At 46.5% G+C, this 20,419-nt stretch overlaps 1 pseudogene; it reads left to right on the forward strand.

The window, feature by feature from the left end:
- The first annotated feature begins 4,687 nt into the window (after positions 1–4,687).
- On the forward strand, positions 4,688–15,183 carry LOC123450706 (annotated as a pseudogene).
- Positions 15,184–20,419: the final 5,236 nt, after the last annotated feature.

Below are 20,419 nucleotides of genomic sequence, written 5' to 3' on the forward strand. Positions count from 1 at the left end.
TAGCAAATGGTCGTACGTACAACTATGGCTATTATCTAGCGGATGGCATCTATCCAAAGTGGCAAACCTTCGTGAAGCCGTTGAAAAAGCCAGAAGGTAAGAAAAATCTTGATTTTCACAATGCTCACGCGGCTGCTAGAAAAGATGTGGAGAGAGCATTTGGGATTTTACAAGCCCAATTTGCTATTGTGAGAGGACCGGCTAGATTTTGGGATCAAAAAATGCTTTGGTACATCATGCACGCTTGTGTGATCATGCACAACATGATCATCGAGAATGAGCGTGGCCAAGATGTAGACTACTCACAGTATGAGCTCTTGGGACATCCCGTGCGAGTGCGACGGAGGGTTGAAAGGGTTGCCCGTTTTGTTGCCTCGTATCATGCCATTCGGCGTCCCGCAACACACAATGATCTTCAGAAGGATCTGATTGAAGAGTGGTGGGCATGGCATGGACGACAAAGAGCATGATTTGATTGCATTATTTGTATTGTATTGTTCATGAACTATTGGTTGTGTTTATTGCATCATTTGTTGTACTGAACGATAAACTATTTGTTTGAGTTGTAATAACTATTTATTGTTGATTTATTTTGTTTGTTTGATCGTTTTTCTCACTATTTTTTGAAATGTATATGTGCCTGCTGCGCGCGCTGCATTTTTGGGCACTGCTGGAACGCGGCGTGCGCTGCATTATAACGCGGCTGTTGGAGCCAGCGCCTATCCCTGCGCTAAACCAGCCGGCGCGCGCTGTAAAAACATTTTTTAGGCGCGGCGCGAAGCGCGGCTGTTGGAGATGCTCTTACCTCGTATGAGGGGACGTCTTGTTGTTATATAGTAGGGATGCAATAACCCTGTAGCGCATCCAATGGTTAGGATTCTCTTGAAGAGATTATAACTTGGAGAAGAAGGGATAAGGAGATAAAAGAGACGCGGTTACAAAGGAGAAGATAGACGCCTTGGTCATAGATTCCAGTTGGCGTACTCTAACAATCTATACAACTCTACAACTCCAATATAGCACGGTGCTTCACAACGCCATCGTTGAATCCAGCTGAAGCGGCTTACGTATGATGCGTTCGCCACCTGCTGCCATTGTTGCTCGCCTCCTCCCGTCAACGACGCCGAGGCTCGGCCCATCTGCTAGCATGGGGCGCGGCCGACGAGAAGGGTCGATCGCAGCGAAGGGGCCCAAACCAGAAACGACACCCTAAGAATTAGGTAGGGGACGACTTCCTCCGGGCGTGGCTGTTCGCCCTCCCCGCCTCCACATGCAATTTGACCACTGGCGCAACCAGGCTAGTCCTCTTCTGCAATGAGGACGATGTGGGTGAGTGGAAGAGATGTGGCGGTGTGGACGACGGGAAAAGGAGGAAAAGACGAGCGTGGGGGTTGGTCCTCGGCAGTTGGGTTGGACGCTGCTGCAGCAGGCCGGCGTCGTCGCGGGGGGCAGCGACAGGGAGGAAAAGAATATTTTGAGGGGAGAGGAGGCTAGGTCGTGCCCTAGGTATACGTATACCCAGCTCGGTTATAATGAATCAAAATAATGTTAAGCATTACGCCAGAAACGCATAAAAATGAATCAAAATACACTAAAGCCGCAGAGAAGTACATAAAAAAGTCTATTGAAAACTATAAAAAGTAATAATTCGTGGCTTCAGTTTATGGAAATACACACTGATCTTACATGCACGCCCCAGTGGGTAAGAAACAAATAGCAATATACACTAAGGTCTATTTTTAAACGGACGGATCAAGCTTTCTTTGGATAGTACTGGAATAACCTCCAAGCCATACAAGCGTTGTCCAATGGGACAAATGGTGGTGAGTGTCCTTGTCCTTGGATAGTAATATCCTAACTCCTTGCCTGTGTTGAGAAATATCCAGTCACCTTGGGGATCAAGAGCCAATGGTGTAGCTTCGTCCGACGAGCACTCGTCACCGAGCTCGATCCGATGACCCAAGAACCAATCTACTCCTTCCTCCAAGGTCCATATATCAATAGCGTTGGTTCTGTTGTCGGAGCACACAACACAAATGTTGCCTAGGAGCTCTACGATGGATGTAACACGCTCATAGTTGCATCGAGGTCCCTGCAACACCTGGAATTCTTTGGTGCTAACGTCCAACGCCAACACCTCGCATCGTCCTCCTGAAAGCTCTGTGCAAATATCAGGATCCACCATCCAGTAGAGTTTACCTCGAGCGTATGCTGGCTGCATGTCGGCGACCGGCCTCGGCGGGGTGCTGATCAGAGTCCAGAGACACGAGGTATCAATGAGCTGGACAAAGCATTCGAGCTGGTAGGTTCGAGTTGCAAAGTTTCTCTCTCGGTAGACGAGGAGCACTGGCACGTGCTTCTTCGTCCTTGCATCGTACCCCAACCCGATCCTTCCAGGAAAGAAGGATTCATCTTCCTCGTCGTACTCTTGAGATATGGACTTGTAATAACCAACTCTTGGATTGCAGATGAAATCCCATGAACTGCCCTTCCCGTCGATGCAGCTGCCGACGACTAGACCGTGCACTGGTTTGGTGGAACATACCACTCTGCGATTAGAAGGTGGTTGTTGGTGCTTGTCCATTGGCTCTAGAGGAAAGAAGGTGCCAAGGTAAGGCTCCAGGAGCACCACTTCCAGTTTCCGGTCTGCGTCGTGGAGTTGTGCGTGCAGTTGCACGAATCTGTCGCTCTTGATCAGTGCATGCCAGTCTTTGCACACATGGCTCAGTGAGGCAACAGAACGGGCCGGCAACCACTTGAGCACATCCGACCAAGCCTTTCTCCACGGCGACGAGAAGATCATCTCCTCGTTCGTGCGGCCTGGGGACACCAGGCTCTCCTCCAAGAGTCCCACCGTATGGTGGCTGTCGCTTTCCATGATTGCATCGTCGACGTCGCTGCCCAGCATCACCGGCGAGAACACAATCTCCGGGTCCGCCGCCTTGCGGTCGAGGTCCACCACAAAAACAGTCGACACACCTGCGGCAAACATGATCTTCTTGTTGTGGCCGTCGTCGTGGTATATTTCGAGCGGATAGACCCATCTTGACGGCGGCAGCAGGGCAGGCCAAGCTTGTCGCTGGATGCAGCAGAGCTGCTCCCACTGCCCAGTTGCTCTCACGAGCCGCGAGATATAGAATGGGTCGTCGCCATTCAGAGGAAGTCCATTATAGTGAGCGCAGAGGCATCCATCCAACACGGCCAACCCAAATGGAACATTCTCTAGTCCTGGCGGCGCCGGCAACGAACTGAAGGACTCGTCGGAGACGTCGAAAGTGGTAATGACGACCTGGCCCTGGTGGTGGTGCTGGAGAAAGTGCAGATGTCCATTGAAGAAGACGGCTGCCACTGGCCACGCAATGGAGGCATGATAAGTATTGCACGAGGCGGCCGGCTGGTGAGCGGCCGGCCTCCAATGCACGGACACGCCGTCGAGCGGCAAGACATCGCAGCTTGCCGTTCCTTCATCATGCAAGGAGATGAGACGTACGACTTTATGTTGCTTGGCTTTCGAGCTGTAACCCAGGCCGTAGGCCACTAGGCTGTTGTTGATGTGGCGCCGCCGCGGCCCGAACATGATCTTGGACGGCATGTCGCTGTCCGGGAGAAGCGAGAGCTGACCGGTACACGGGTTGCACAAGTAGTGGCCACGGAAGTACTTGCGGCGGAGGAGGACGAGGCCGTGGCATGGCTTGACGGTGAGCACCTCGACGGCGCGGGCCGGCTCTAGTCGTGGGAGAGGCAGGACGCCGGCAGTCAGCCGCTCCGCCGCCACGGAACCTGCGCCGTGCCGCCACGCGTGGAAGCGGTACTGCGCGGTCGTGAACAGGAGCTTGGGCGGGCCTTCACGTTGGTTCGCTCGCTCGAGGTGGAGGTCGGCGAAGGAGGACGATGAGAGCGTGGCAGACCACGAGCGTGACAGGCAGCGGAGGCGGCGCGCCGACTTGGCCGGCAGACGAGCAAAGATCTCCTCCAGCAGCTCCTCCGGCAACGACGAATCTTTTGTCTGATTATGCCTCTTCGGCGTTGGTTGCTCCATATATGACGTCTCGTGAATCGTGATTGATTGATGGATTGGCATGGAACAAGCTAGACTATATATATAGTCTCCCTGTCCCTGTTGGAACTCTGTCGGGGTTCTGCTCTCACTCGGATGCGGAGAGCTATCTGGTTACTCGTTCCATTTTTCGGCGGGAAAGGAAAGCTGATAGAACTCGATCGAGTTATGCTCTGAGTCGGATACGGAGTTTGACCAGCTGAGACGGCCGGATTTTTTTATTTGTTTTAGGTCCTGTTTGTTTCATAAGTCATAGGTCTTTTTTAAGTCTCAACTTATAAGTCCCGAGTCCCTACCTGTTAGTTTACACGGACTTCTAAGTCCATGTTACTCCTAATAATAAAACACTTGTTCACATAACCCTTATTCATAGACCGGTTGCGGCCTCCTCCGCCCTGGGGCACGGGCCTCCCACGACCAGGTCCAACCAGAGGAAGGCCATGACCGGCCGATTGGTCGAAGAGGAGTTGCTGGTACGAGCCCAACTCCGGAATGACGTCGACGTTGCTGTTGAAATCCAAGAAACCCATTCCCTTTCCGAAATTTCCGCCGGTGGATGAGCCTTGGGTTGCCTGTTGATGCGAGGGGAACTGAGAGAAGAAGGGGATCTGGTCCTCCTCATCATCGGCCATGGCGGCGGCGGTTGAGGGTGCCGGCGGCGGCGATTGGAGCGAGGCGGGGAAGGAGCGAGGCGAGGAGGCGGGAAATGAGCGAGGCGGGGTAGGTGCGGGCCGATCGATAAGTCCCAATAAGTTTCTCCATGAGAGTCTTTTTTGATAAATCCCAGCTGACCACTATAAGTCCCTATAAGTCCCTCCTGTTTGGTTTAGATGGGACTTATAGGGACTTTTTTAAGTCCCTAAATCAATAAGTCTGTGGAAACAAACACCCTCTTAATACAACTGAGACGGCCGGGTTCATAATTCCTTTTTCCTAAACGCTTTCTCACGCGCGCGTGATCTGGTGGCATGCAGCGGCCGAACGAGGGTCGTCGATCCCCGAAAATCGACAGCGACACGTGGCGAGGGGGAAAACAGACAGCGCTGGCGGCACGGCTAGTTTTGTCCGTTTCGAACATTTTGGGAGTCGCGCCGTCCTCAGATTCCCCTCCCCTCACTCTCTCACGGGGGGACAGAAAATCCCTAGCTCCCGGAAACTCGTCGCCGACGGAAGAGCCACCGTCGACGGGAGAGCTTCTCCAAATCGATCCACGCTCGATGGAAGAGTAGAGGGGGAAGGCAGCTTGCACGCGCGGGGCGGCTGGTCGACGGGGATCCAAGTCGTGTCCGCCGCATCTAGATGATGGTGCTGGTCAGTAGTCCCTGTACACGCCCTCGTCGAGGGCTTCGATCGACAGGCAGGAGTTGAACACTGTTCAAAGGAACTCCATGTCAGTTTTAGTTCAACAAGTCGTATTGTGATCTCGAAGAGCTCCCTCAGCAGAGCCATGGCTGAATGCCTGAATCTGAATGTACCAGGGGAAAAGAGAGAGAGGGGGGAGATGGGTTGACATGGATTTGAAGAAGAAGGAAGGAAAGCTACGTGCGGGGATGGATGTTTGGCGCGCGCGAGTGCGGGGCGACAACTTCTCACTAGTTGTTTGGTAGGCAACTCAATCAGGCGTCCAACATGCACGCAGGCAACTGTCGGTTTTTTAAGTGTCATATTAAGTGGGGAAGCATGTGTGTATGTATCTTGTGATATTGATGCTTTGAAAGTTAGATGCGCTCCTCCCAAGGTCAACTTGGATGAAACTTTGAAAGCTATACGTGTCTCCATGAATGAGAGAAAAGAAAGAACCGCCCAAATTCGTGATAGGCATGAATGGTTTAAAAAGGCGCGTTCTAGTGATGCAAATCACGAAGATCTTAAAGTGCTTGGTGTGTCTCCTCTTGAATCTTTGTTTTCGCGTGTCAAACCTTTTGATGGAGGGGCTGGATATGAATCCACTTTGGTTGAAAACTGCCCCAATGATTCGGAGTCCACCCATCTTGATGATAAAGCTGTGGAGAGTGGAGTAGAAGAAATCAAAATTTTGGGTAGTAATGAAACTCCCACTTTGGATTTCAAGGAATTCAATTATGATAATTGCTCCTTGTTTGAATGCATTTCTTTGATGCAATCCATTGCAAACTCTCCACACGCTTATTGCCAAAGCAAAGCCTTTACCGCGCATATCGTAGATGCTATGATGAAATCTCTTGAAGAGAAGCTCGAATTAGAAGTCTCTATACCTAGAAAACTTCATGATGAGTGGGAACCTACTACCAAAATCAAGATAAAAAACGATGAGTGCAATGCTCTGTGTGATTTGGGTGCTAGTGTTTCCGCGATTCCAAAGTCTTTATGTGATATACTTGGTTTTCATGAGATTGAAGAGTGTTCTCTTAATTTGCATCTTGCGGATTCTACTGTCAAGAAACCCATGGGAAGGATCGATGATGTTCTTATTGTTGCAAATAAGAACTATGTACCCGTGGATTTCATTGTACTTGACATAGATTGCAATCCTTCATGTCCCATTATTCTTGGTAGACATTTCCTAAAGACTATTGGTGCTATCATCGATATGAAGGAAGGGAATATTAGATTTCAATTTCATTTAAAGAAGGGCATGGAGCACTTTCCTAGAAAGAAAATAAGATTGCCTTATGAATCTATGATGAGGGCTACTTATGGTTTGAGCACCAAAGATGACTATACGTGATTCCATCACCTTTCACCTAGCTAAGGGCGTTAAACAAAAGCGCTTGTTGGGAGGCAACCCAACGAATCTATCATTTTTTCTTTCTGTTTTGTGTTTTTCACACTTTCATAATTCTGTTATGATTGTGTTTTTTGTGTTTCTTTTTTCGTTTGTGCCAAGCAAAACCATTATGATTAGTCTTGGGGATGATCGTTTGGTCATGCTGGAAAAGACAGAAACTTTCTGCTCACGAAAAGAATTTTCATGTTTGTTATGTAAGAGATTTTGAGTTGATTCTTTTTTGTTCTGATTTCTACGTAAATTATTCAGACTATCGTAATTTTTTAGAATTTTTGAAGTACGAGAAGTATACGAAATATACAGATTTCTACAGACTGGTCTGGTGTTAACAAATTCTGTTTTTGTTGTGTTGGTTGCTTATTTTGATGAAACTATGGATAGTATCGGGGGGGGGGGGTATTAGCCATGGAAGATTGAAAATACAGTAACCCAACATCAGCACAAGTAGAATTTAAGTTTGCTACAGTACCTAAGGAAGTGGTGGTTTGCTTTCTCATACAAATGTTATCACGAGTTTCTGTTTAAGTTTCGTGTTGTGAAGTTTTCAAGTTTTGGGTGAAGTTCTTATGGACAAATAGATAAAGAGTGGCAAGTTCTCAAGCTTGGGGATGCCCAAGGAACCCCAAGAGATTCAAGGATGCCATAAAATCCTAATCTTGGGGATGCCCCGGGAAGGCATCCTCTCTCTCGTCTTCAATCCATCGGTAACGTTACTTGGGGCTATATTTTTATTCACCACATGTTATGTGTTTTTTGCTTGGAGCGTCTTGTATCGTAGGAGTATTTTATTTTTGTTCTGTCACAATCATCCTTGCTGCACACCTAGAGAGAGAGACATGAACTCACCATGATTTTGTCGAGCTTCACTTATATCTTTTGGTAGACAATTCAGCTCACATGTGCTTCACTTATATCTTTTGAGCTAGATACTTTTGTTTTATGTGCTTCACTTATATCTTTTAGAGCACAGCGGTGTGTGGCTTGGTAGTTGATCTATGCTTTGAAAGTAGTCTCAAAAGGGGTAGTTATCCAAAGGGATACGAAAACTTCCACCTTCATGTGCATTGAATAGTTAGAGAAGTTTGATTCCTCTGAATTAGTTTTGAGATATGGTTGTGGTAATATTGAAGTTATGCTAGTAAGGTGTTGTGGATCTAGAAATACTTGTGTTGAAGTTAGTGATTCCCGTAGCATGCACGTATGGTGAACCGCTATGTGATGAAATCTGAGCATGATTAGTCTATTGATTGTCATCCTTTGCATGGTGGTCGGGATCGCGCGATGGTTTATACCTACCAACCCTTCCCCTAGGAGTATGCGTTGAAGCTTTGTTTCGATTACTAATGCATTCAAAGTCATTCCGAGATATATTGCCATGCAACTACCACCATGACATGTGCCACCACGTCTACATTGCCATTGCATGATCGTGAGATAGCTAGCATGATGTTTCCATTAATGTCTATGCCATGCTAGATCATTGTCACGGTACACTACCGAATGCATTCCATATAGAGTCATCGTTGCTCTAAGTTTTGAGTTGAAAATGTGATGATCATCATTAATGGAGCATTGTCCCATGTGAGGAAATAAAAGAGGCCAAAGATGCCCACCAAAAAAAAGAGGCCAAAGAGCCCACCCAAAAAAAATGAGAAAAAAAGAGAGAAGGGACAATGCTACCACTTTTCCACACTTGTGCATATTAAGCACCATGATCTTCATGATTGAGAGTCTCTCGTTTTGTCACCACCATATAGCTAGTGGGAAATTTTCATTATATAACTTGGCTTGTATATTCCAATGATAGGCTTCCTCAAAATTGCCTTAGGTCTTCGTGAGCAAGCAAGTTGGATGCACACCCACTAGTTTTCTTTAAGAGCTTTCACATACTCTTAGCTCTAGTGCATCATTTGTATGGCAATCCCTACTCATTCACATTGATATCTATTAATGAGCATCTCCAGAGCTCATTGATATGCCTAGTTAATGTGATCATCTTCTCCTTTTTGTCTTGCAACCTCCACCACACTCCACACCATCTATAGTGCTATAACCATGGCTCACGCTCATGTATTGCGTGAGAGTTGAAAAAGCTTGAGAAAGTAAAGGTGTGAAACAATTACTTGGCCAATACCGGGGTTGTGCATGATTTAAATTTGTTGTGCAATGATGATAGAGCATAGCCAGACTATATGCTTTTGTAGGGATAACTTTCTTTTGGCCTTGTTATTTTGAAAGTTCATGTTTACCTTGCTAGTTTGCTTGAATTATTATTGTTTCCACGTCAATAGCAAACTATTGTTTTGAATCTAATGGATCTGAACATTCACATCACATAAGAGGAGTTACAAAGGACATCTATGCTAGGTAGCATGAAAGAATCAAAAATTCATTCTTTATCACTTCCCTACTCGAGGACGAGCAGGAGTTAAGCTTGGGGATGCTTGATACGTCTCAAATGTATCTATAATTTTTGATGGTTTCACGATGTTATCTTGTCATCTTTGGATGTTTTATGTACCTTTTATATCTTTTTTGGGACTAACTTATTAATTCAGTGCCAAGTGCCAGTTCCTATTTTTTGTGTGTTTTTGGCTCTTTTCAGATCCGATTTTGGAACGGAGTCCAAACGGAATAAAATCCCCGAAATGATTTTTTCCCGAACGAAAGAAGATTAGGGGCCCTGTGGGACAAGCCAGGAGGGCTACAGGGAGCCCACAATACCCCACTCCGCCACCAGGAGAGGCGGCGGTAGGGAGGCTTGTGGCCTCCCTGACGCCCCCTGACCTAGATCTTGCGCCTATATATTCCCTAAAAATCAGAAAAAAATCAAGGGAGCCTCGAAAATACTTTTCCGCCGCCGCAAGCTTCCGTTTCTGTGAGATCTCATCTGGAGACCCTTCCCGGCGCCCTGCCGGAGGGGACTTTGGAGTTGGAGGGCTAATTCATCATCATCATCGCCCCTCCAATGACTCGTGAGTAGTTCACTTCAGACCTACGGGTCCGTAGTTAGTAGCTAGATGGCTTCTTCTCTCTCTTGGATCTTCAATACAAAGTTCTCCATGATCTTCATGGAGATCTATCCGATGTAATCTTCTTTGGCGGTGTGTTTGTCGAGATCCGATGAATTGTGGATTTGTGATCAGATTATCTATGATATATATTTGAGTCTTTGTTGATTTCTTATATGCATGATTTGATATCCTTCTAAGTCTCTTTGAGTCTTGGGTTTTGTTTGGCCAACTAGATCTATGATTGTTGCAATGGGAGAAGTGCTTGGTTTTGGGTTCTTACCGTGTGGTGACCTTTCCCAGTGACAATAGGGGCAGCAAGGCACACATTGTGTAGTTGCCATCAAGGGTAACAAGGTTGGCTCTGTCGTAGATATGAGATTGTCCATCTACATCATGTCATCTTGCTTAAGGCGTTACTCTGTTCTTTTGGACTTAATACACTAGATGCATGCTGGATAGCGGTCGACGTGTGGAGTAATAGTAGTACATGCAGAAAGTATCGGTCTACTTGTTTCGGACGTGATGCCTATAGATATAATCACTGCCATAGATATCATCGCGACTTTGCGCGGTTCTATCAATTGCTCGACAGTAATTTGTTCACCCACCGTCTACTTGCTTTCGTGAGAGAAGCCACTAGTAAACACTACGGCCCCCGGGGTCTATTCACATCTATCGTTTCCACTTCCGTTTTTGCTTTGCTTTGTTACTTTGCTGCTTTCAGTTCTCACTTGGCGAACAATCTATAAGGGATTGACAACCCCTTCACAGCGCTGGGAGCAAGCTTTTTGTGTTTGTGCAGGCTCTTGAGATACTCCTTCACGGGATCGATACCTTGGTTCTCAAACTGAGGGAAATACTTACCACCGCTGTGCTACATCACCCTTTCCGCTTCAAGGGAAGACCAATGCAAGGCTCCAAGGCCATGGGGGAAATCCTTTGCATATTTGCCTAGGAAGTCCCTTAAGGGTCAGCCGTAGCAGAAGGATTCCTAGTGCCGTTGCTGAGGAGTATCAAGCAACACTCCTATTTCTGGCGTCGTTGGAAGGTCTTTTGTTGCAGTAGCAGCTGGGTGGAGTTGCTGATGTTCAGTAGGCTCGTGGGGGGGGAGTTGCTGATGTTAAGTAGGCTGGGGGAACTCTGGAACCACACGTATTTCCAGTTCATTTTACATTCACATAGGTTGAGCCTCGAAAAAATTTCTCTGTCTTTTCGCGGTTGATGTTTTCAGTAATTTCGCTGAATTATCGCTATCAGTGACCGTCCTTCTTTTTTTTCCTTTTTATGAGGCAACATTTTTAATATTGGTTTTAAGATGGAGGATTTCATAGAAGAAAATGATAGCGAGGTACAGACCACATTATCCTTTTTCCCTTTTTCTCCTTTTTTTACTTTTGCTGCATTTTTACATGTATTAGGCAGACAATTAGTCAACACCACTAACATGCACGTATGGTATTCAGTTCTCCTTTCATGTATTAGGCAATCTCACACATTTTTCGCTCTCTTGCTTTGTCTATAGGGAACAAAAAGAAGTGGTGGCATGGGTAGGAACGATATTGAGGTTTTACAAGGTCGTAGGCGCCCTAGGAGAAAGCAAGTTTAGGAAGGGAGGAACAGAGTGTCGCCTGCAAGGTTGGTTAAGCTCAACAAAAGCCTGGTGCGGGAACAGAAGGATCTGATCAAAACATACTCACTAGGAGGATTACTAAAGATCGAGGCTTCAACTAGGCCTGCAGATTTGAGCAGATGGGTGCTTCAGAGATACAACCAAGACAGCGAGTCCATAGTAGTGCCAGGTAGGGGTGAGATCCCTATAACAGCGGAAAGCGTCCACCAGACCTTGGGTCTACGGAATTCAGGGGAGGAAGTGTTTTATGTGTGGGATGCATAAGCAATCTCATTCATTAACAACAGGTATGGGTTCGAGAGTGGAATGGCTCCAGAGATAACAACTTTCTGCAACCTTATCAAAGACATGAATGGAAGAGCAGATGATTATTTCATGCGCGCTTGGTTGATTGTGGTAGTTAGCTGTTTCATATGCCCCACGACGAGTCTGAATGTCAGCCCGCGATGCTACCCAATCGTCGCTGACTTGGAGAGAGTAAAGAGGCTGAACTTCTATTCATTCACAGCAAAACATATTAGGTCTTCATTGTGCAAAACTACGAGGAAGAAGGTCGTAAAATGCTGCGTGCACCACATGGTGGTAAGTACCTTTTGGGTCTTTTTTCCTTTTTTGGGTTTCCTTTATTTTAGTGGACAAACAGAGAGGCATTACCACTCAGAGCATGGAAAATGCAAAAAAACATAGGTGTTGTATGTAGATTCGTTGGTTGTTGACATTCACGTGCCAGATTGTCAAATTCGGGCAAAGCATGGGACATCAAGCTTATAGGGAAAGTTGCAAAAGCAGACAGGAAACCCGAGGGTGGATACAACAAGCTGAGTGTGAGTTACTATTTTTTTCTCTTTTTTTCAAGCAACTTTTTTATGTATGGCTAATTACAGTACATTTTCATATATATCTCCCATCCTTTTTTCTGATCCATCTATTTCTTCTCACCTCCCTTTTAAAAAACCTAGATGAAGACAATATTCAGAAGTAATAGGGGGGATGGCCTTTTTGTTGGATATGACCAGATTGAGAATTTTGTTTCGTCAAAGTTGCCATCATAATTACAACAGAAAGGTATGTACATGCTTTTTTTAGTTTTCCTAATTGCTTGTTTTTGTTTTCTTTGTTGCATATGCTTCATTTTTTAATATGTGTTTTTTTGTTTTAACTTTTACCTTTTATAACACGCTTTTTCTTTTAATCTTACATAGAACAAGAGGAAGATTGCATCAATGCTCAGCACATTGTGCTCAGAAATTTCAGATAAGATGGGTAGTTTTGTGGAGGTTATTGGCAAGTTGGACGAGAACGATGTGGGAGTTCAGGAAGCTTTTTGCATAAGACAAAACGTCGCAAGGATGCAGGTCACCAAGGGACAAAAGCTGAGGAGCATGAGCACGACAAGGGTACCGCGGAGGACGATGCAGAGTACTTGCCAAGCTCAGAGTCAGGTGAAGGTGAAGAAGCAACAAGCTCTGACAGCGGCTCTGATGCTTTTGTTGTCACAAGGGGCCAAGTTCAAAAGCAAAACAAACTCAAAGAAAAGTCAAAGGCTCCGAGGGACAGGGGAAACATGAATATGAAGGGGAGGACAACAAGCGAGGTTGAGCCGGTCAGGGAGTGCGCAAAGCCAGAGGGTAATGCCAATGTGACAGGCAAGGCAAACCAAGGGGGCAACAATTACATCAGTTTAGAAGGAGAGCAAGGTCAACAGACAGTGTACCTGCACGGGGAAAGGCAAAATGGGCACAAGATCATTGTGATTGAGGACAACAAAGCTTCAGGCTCAAGTGGCAAGCACACAAAAATTCATGATGTCACCCCAATCTCATCAGTGCCATCTATCGTCCATTTTGTGACTTAGGGGGCAGCTCAACAGACACCAAGCCAAGATATCAGTGTCCCAAACATGGTTACCTCCAACAACCATAAAAAATCATCACCACCTACAGTAGCAGACAAGTCGATACGGTGCGGAGACCATGGGGCCAACTAGACACCTGCCACCACAAAATATTGCCCAGCCCCTGATGGCAACCAGAAGAGAAAGGGAACACCAACACGGGAGCAATCTACAAAGGTGCAAGAAACACAGGGGGCATGTGCAGGTTCCGGGAAAACCTTTGCTTGGGGCCTTTGGCGCAACAACAAGCACTGCAACATGCACAAGTTGCACCCACACTGACGTGCTCTACACCATCAATCTTCAACCATCACCAACAGGCAGAAAAGAATGGTTCTCCATCACACGACTTGAACAGGAGCTTCCACGGAGATGAGGACACAAACAGAGACTTGCCCACACCACTTAATCCATGCAACTTGGATGCTAACATGGAAGAAAGCAAAGATGACTGGGGTTTGGACCCAGAAGAGCTGTAGAAAGTGTGTGTTGAGGCAGAAGCCCAGTTTGCAAAGAAAAAACATAAGGAAAAGTTGGATACAGAGGAGAGGTCTGTAAACAAAGAGCGAATAAACGATCAAGATGAAAGAACACCAACCACAGAGACAACACTAGTAGCAGTATCACATGTTGCTAGCTCATCAAGAACACCAGCCGCTCTCAGGCATGAACAGAGAGTTGTAAGGGCGCGAGCACAACTCAGGTCACCGTTCATTGACCCTAGAAACGCAGATCCGTTCTACAACTCCAAGGAAGTGTGTGATATATATGATGCTATGTGTCAGATCGGCAACGCTGCTTCCCCAACAACTAGGAGGAGGGCAGTACAAACTGACACTAGGCAAGAACAACACAAATCAAGATCTTCGTTCTTTCTTCTTTTTTCATCATTGAACTAACAATTTTCCAGCTTTTCCCCCTCCATCCTATCCGAAAAGCAGCAAACCAATCATAAACTATGACGAGTTCTTCATTACCTACACTAAACTTGCAAATTCTATGGCGGCTGGACGGAAGATGGATAGCATAGTGGCTGAGGTTGCAATAATTGCGTTGAGGTAACCAGGGCTCAAGACAAAGAAGAGTATAATGCCACTGCGAATAACTGTAAGAATATTTTTCTTTTTTTTACTAATCCCTTTTTCTTGTTTTTATTGCACACACAAAAAACCACAACTAGAAACACAATAGGTGACAACATGCAGATTCGAGACTGAACTAAAAAACTTACTAATCCCCTTTACCTTCCTCTTTTCCTTTTTTTCACCATGCGGATTCAGACATTCTTGCAGAACAATAATCTCAATAGGAATGAGATAGACAAACATTTCGACAACAGGACGGAGGCTGAGTCGGTGCGAATCAGTAAGGCGAAAACACTTTTCTTAGTTTTTATTCACAAAATCCCTTTCCTTTTTTGCTACAGTTTTTCCCCTCGTGGGTTGCTCTGTGTCATTTTCTTTTTATGTCCATCTCACAGAAAACTATCTCATGCATGACCACATTTTGTTCCCAACGCTCGAGATTCTTGACAACGAAAATCCAAAGGAGACGGGGCACTACTGGCTGCTAGTGCTGAACATCAGGGACAAGCAGTTCGAGGTGTTAGACTCGTCAAGGACGCTGAAAGACAAGTCTTTTCTTGCTACTGCAAACAAAATCATCGAGGGGATAAAAGCAAACTCGGGGAGGCACTACGCAAGCTCAAGCATGCAGATTCAAGACTGGGGACTCCAAGAAATAAAATGTCCAAAGCAGGACAACATGCAAGTCTCCCCCCACACTATCTGTTTTTTTCCCGCCATAAGCAATGGACTATGATCATTTTTTTCTCTCATGCTACTTCGGTAGGCACGCACACACAAAACCAGCAGTCCCAACAGCAACAAAAAGTTAGTCCATACCACCTACCGAAATCAGATACGTAGGTGGCCTAGGTCGCCTCGCCCCGTTCGACCAAATTGACCAAAAAAACCAGGGGGGACGCCCACATAATGGCGAGGGAGGGGGGTCAACACTCGCACACCCAGGGTGCCTGGGGGGCACCTCGTAAGGGGGGCGATCCTGTTTTTTACCCAAAAAAATACTCGCTTACCATGCTGCCTAGGCCGCCTCGCACGGGCAACCAAAGTCGCCCAAAAAAATACTCGCCTACACAGGGGGCCTTGGTCGCCTGAAACAGCGACCAACTTTGCCCAAAAAGTTTACTCGCCTACCCATGGGTCTTGGTCACCTCGCGAGGACGACCAAGTCGCCACACGAAACTACTCGCCTAACCAGGTGATCTAGGTCGCCTTTGCACGATAGACCAAGTCGTCAACACAAAAATACTCGCCTTCCCAGGAGGCCTAGGTCGCCTCACACGGGGCAACCAAGTCGCCACAAAGAAATACTCGCCTACTCAGGGGGGTCTACGTCGCCACAGATGGGCGATCAACTTGCCCAAAAAAAACTACGTGCCTACCCAAGGGGTCTTGGTCGCCTTGCCGCCCACAGGGAAAATACTCGCCTACCCAGGTGGTTCTAGGTCGCCTAGCACGGTCGACCAAGTTGCCCAAAAAAAGCGCCCACCCAGGGTGCATAGGTCGCCTAGCACGAACGACCAAGTCGCCCACACACAAAAAAACTCGCCTACCTAGGTGAGCTAGGTCGCCTAGCACGGACGACCAAGCCGCCCACACAAACAAAAAACTGGCCTATCCAGGATGCCTAGGCCGCCTAGCACGGGCAGCCAAGCCGCCCACAGAAAAATAGTCGCCTACCGAGGGTGCCTAGGTCGCCTAGCACGGACGGTCAAGCCGCCTACACAGAAAAATAGTATCGCCTACTGAGGGTGCCTAGGTCGCCTAGTACGGACGGCCAAGCCGCCCACACAGAAAAATACTATCGCCTACCCAGGGTGCCTAGGTCGCCTCGCGCGGGCGGCTAAGTCGCCCACACAGAAAATACTTGCCTACCTAGGTGAGCTAGGTCGCCTTGCGCGGGCGGCCAAGCCGCCCACAGAAAAATAGTCGCTTATCCAGGCTGCATAGGTCGCCTAGCACGGACAACCAAGTCGCCCACACACAAAAAACTCGCCTACCCAGGGTGCCTAGGTCGCCTAGCACGGTCGACCAAGCCGCCCACAGAAAAATAGTCGCCTACCCAGGGTGCATAGGTCGCCTAGCACGGACGACCAAGTCGCCCACACACAAAAAACTCGCCTACCCAGGATGCCTAGGTCGCCTAGCACGGTCGACAAAGATGCCCACAGAAAAATAGTCGCCTACCCAGGGTGCCTAGGTCGCCTAGCACGGACGACCAAGTCGCCCACACACAAAAAACTCGCCTACCTAGGTGAGCTAGGTCGCCTAGCACGGTCGACCAAGTCGCCCACAGAAAAATACTATCGCCTACCCAGGGTGCCTAGGTCGCCTCGCGCGGGTGGCCAAGTCGCCCACACAAACAAAAAACTCGCCTACCTAGGTGAGCTAGGTCGCCTTGCACGGTCGGTCAATCCGCCCACAGAAACTCCATTAAGTTGCGGGGGAGCCGCCCACAGAAATTCCATTAAGTTGCGGGGGAGCCGGTGACTATGCATTTTTAGCTACCTTTTAGCTAATGGAGAGACACTACTTTAATAATGGAAATACCTGTAACCTCTGTACATATTGCATCACTGTTTTTTTGGAAATTCTCTAAAGATCTTTTACTTTTTTTTTGAAATTATATGAGTTCTCATTTTTTGTAGTACCTTTTTTCCCTGGACTACAAAAGCAGTCCAATACGAAAAATCACTAATGGAACAACTAGGTGACTGATCTTTTCTGGTTTAATTTTCTAGGGCGGACTGCAGCATGTACATGATGTATAATGTGGAACACTGGGACGACACACATGTCTTGGAGTACGTGCAAAAAGACATACTCAGCATGAGGAAGATCCTAACAAAAAAATGTTAAAAAGCTACCATAACGACGTCAACTGGGCGAAGATGCTCAACATCAAGAAGGTAAAATTCATTTCTGTTCAAACTAGAGGGTAAGCAACTCAATGTCATGTTTTTCTTTTCCACACACCATACATAGTCTACTTTTTTTGTAGGAGAGAACATAAATAACATGGTCTACATATCATTAGATGGCCTTTTTCCTCAAAATTAAAAACATTCGAATCTGGGTACTTTTCTGGCAGCCATACTATTTTTCTATCTTCTCTTTTTTCGTACTTTTTTTGCTCGATGAACCACTCAAGCACTTCGGATCAGACCAGACGTGCAAGTGGCACAATTATGCCCTAACTCCTTGCAGTACGCACACTTAGTCTTCTTCTTCGGGTGCAACTCAATGCCCGAGTAGTACCTCTTGTCTCTTTTCCTCCCCTTAGTCGATGACTTTGGCGGGTTACGCAAAGGAGTTTTTGTAACTCCCCAACAGACACTTCAGTTGGACCAGATGAGGCTGGCGGTTGGACCTGTGCCGCTGACTTCTTCTTCTTCTTCTTCCTTGATTTGTAAAGTTGGTTCAGTTCAGTCTCCAATGCACGGCCATAGGACCTGCACAAATCTGCTCCTGCATCGGACATACTCCCCAGTTTAGATATTTTGCCAAACATAGTATTCATGGAAACGTGCCTTATTTGCTGCAGAGACTCTTACGACATGGGATGAGGGACTTGTGCGTTAGGGGGCAAATTAGCAAGGAATGCATTTTGAGTCCATCTATGCAGTATGTAGTGTTCAGAGATCTCATCAACGCCAAGATGGGTGAACACTTTCAAGATGTGTAGGCACAACAGCCCATCTCTATAAAACCTGCAGCACTCACACCCATACTCTTGCTGCTCAACTAGTGCTGACACCATGTACGTTCTACGAACATAAACCCCGGCATAAATTATGTTAGGCTCAAGCAGGTACATGTTGCCACCTTGATGCCTAACGTTATACATGCCAATCATAGAAAACTCATGTTGAAACCTGTAGTATATATCCCTTGTGTAAACTCGCAAAGCTTGCTTCTCAAGTGGGAACGTGGACCAAAGCCTTGGCTCCAGCTCTTCCGTTCGGTAGTCATTACCTCCTTCTTTCACCAAGATCTTGTCGTTTATCTTCTCATATTGCTTCACAAAGTTGAGCACATAATTCTGTGGGTTCACATACCTTTTTAGGACAGCATTGAAGCCTTCACTCCGTTGAGTCGATTGGAGGAATGGGAAGAAACATTTCTTGAAGTAGCAAGGAACCCAAAGGTGCTTTATTGCATATAGATCATCAAAGCGTTTGTCTTCAGCAATACCATGTGTAACAACCATAGCAGCCCACCTTGTCTCCAACTCCCCGGGAGTCATGCTCAAGTCTATAACCTCATTGAATTCTTTAGCTAGCTCAAGATGCCTACCCAAGAAACCACCCAACTTCTCTCGGGCTTTCTTAACGATATGCCAGCGGCAACAACGGTGAACCGCGTGTGGAAACATGTTTTCTATTGAATTCCTCATCGCCTGGTCCTGGTCAGTTATGATGTTGAGTGGGGCAACACCATGCATTGCTTCAACAAAGGCCCCAAACAACCAGTCAAAAGTAGTCTCAAGCTCCTGACGCAAGAAGCCACACCCCAGCATAAAGGATTGCCCATGCCTGTTCATCCCGATAAATGGAACAAACGGCATGTTGTACATGTTTGTCGAGTAGGTTGTGTCAAAAGAGATACTGTCATTGTAAGCCTTTAGGTATGCGTCTCGAGCCCTCCCATCCACCCAAAACAAGTTCTCAGCTCTGCCTATTCCATCTTTCTTCACTTTAAAAAAGAAACCAGGGTCTTCTTCCTGCCTTTGCTCGAAATAGGAATTTGTCTCAGCCAATTCACCATCATTTGCCTCAGTAGTGTGAAGGCTAGTTCGCATGTTGCTTATAGATTTCGTGTTGTACGACACAATAGAGGCATGCCCATAAAATTTAAACATAACAGCCATCATCTGACATGTTTCCATATTGCACCTATGCAATATTTTCAAGAACTCAACCTCCTCCGGCGGGATGCCCTTGTGACAGCAGAGACACTTAATTAGAGATGGCTTGTCAATCAGTTTGTGATCATGGTCAGGAACAACACCAATGACCACCCACTTTCTACCAATTAACTTGACAATCATCTTCGCTGCACAGTTGTTTGCTTGATAAACTCTCGTCTCCTCTTCTTAACAAGCCCACTAGGAGTTTTATAAGAGCTACAACCTGCTCTCTTACTGCCATCATATTGCCCATCAACAGGGTAATCGGAGTCTGAACTAAGTTTTTCAAACACAAGGATGTAGGCATCATCATTGATTTTAGGATTTCCTGACTTGTTGCAACATAAAGTCTGTTTCTCAAGCTCATTGGTATATCCAGACCTCCTAGAGGTGTTGGCTTTCATCGAGAAGCCCATTTTGAGAGAGTAAGCTTTGTAGTGCGCCTTAGCACCTTCAAGTGTGTCAAACTCCATGCTAATATAGGGTTCCTGTGGACTAGACCGCACCACTCACACAACCTTGCTCACCATTGCTACGCAGAGTTGCACCTGGGCTGAACATGGCAGGGGCAGGAGTTGTAGATTCAGTACCCGTAGCATCAGCTGCAACGGCAGTAGTAGCTGCAGCAACACAGAATCGCACACCCATGACATCTTGTTTAGGAGAAGTTCCTAACTCCGGCGACTCACCCACCCCCTCAATAGAGACAGGAACTTTGTCAGGTTGGACTTGCATGCAGAACAGTGGAACGCTATCACAGCCAGCAAAATCTTCAAGAAGCTCATTGAGATCAATCCCAGCCAACTGAATTTTTCGTAATATAGAAATTAGAATGGATCATACGTGCAAGCATTTTTGTCTTCAAATGTAAGATGAAAACAACAATCATGTACAGCATGCAGATATGTAGATTTGATCTCCATATCTAAACTTTGCACCATATTAAGCTCTCTGTTTTTGCACCATATATTAACACAGCAAGTGATGGCATATTAGCAGCAATCAAAATACAACAAACATAAGCTCTCTGTTTTTTGCACCATATATTTAACAGAGCAAGTGCTGG

The sequence above is a fragment of the Hordeum vulgare genome, chromosome 4H (genome assembly GCF_904849725.1).
Source record: "Hordeum vulgare subsp. vulgare chromosome 4H, MorexV3_pseudomolecules_assembly, whole genome shotgun sequence".
NCBI classification, from domain to species: Eukaryota; Viridiplantae; Streptophyta; class Magnoliopsida; order Poales; family Poaceae; genus Hordeum; species Hordeum vulgare.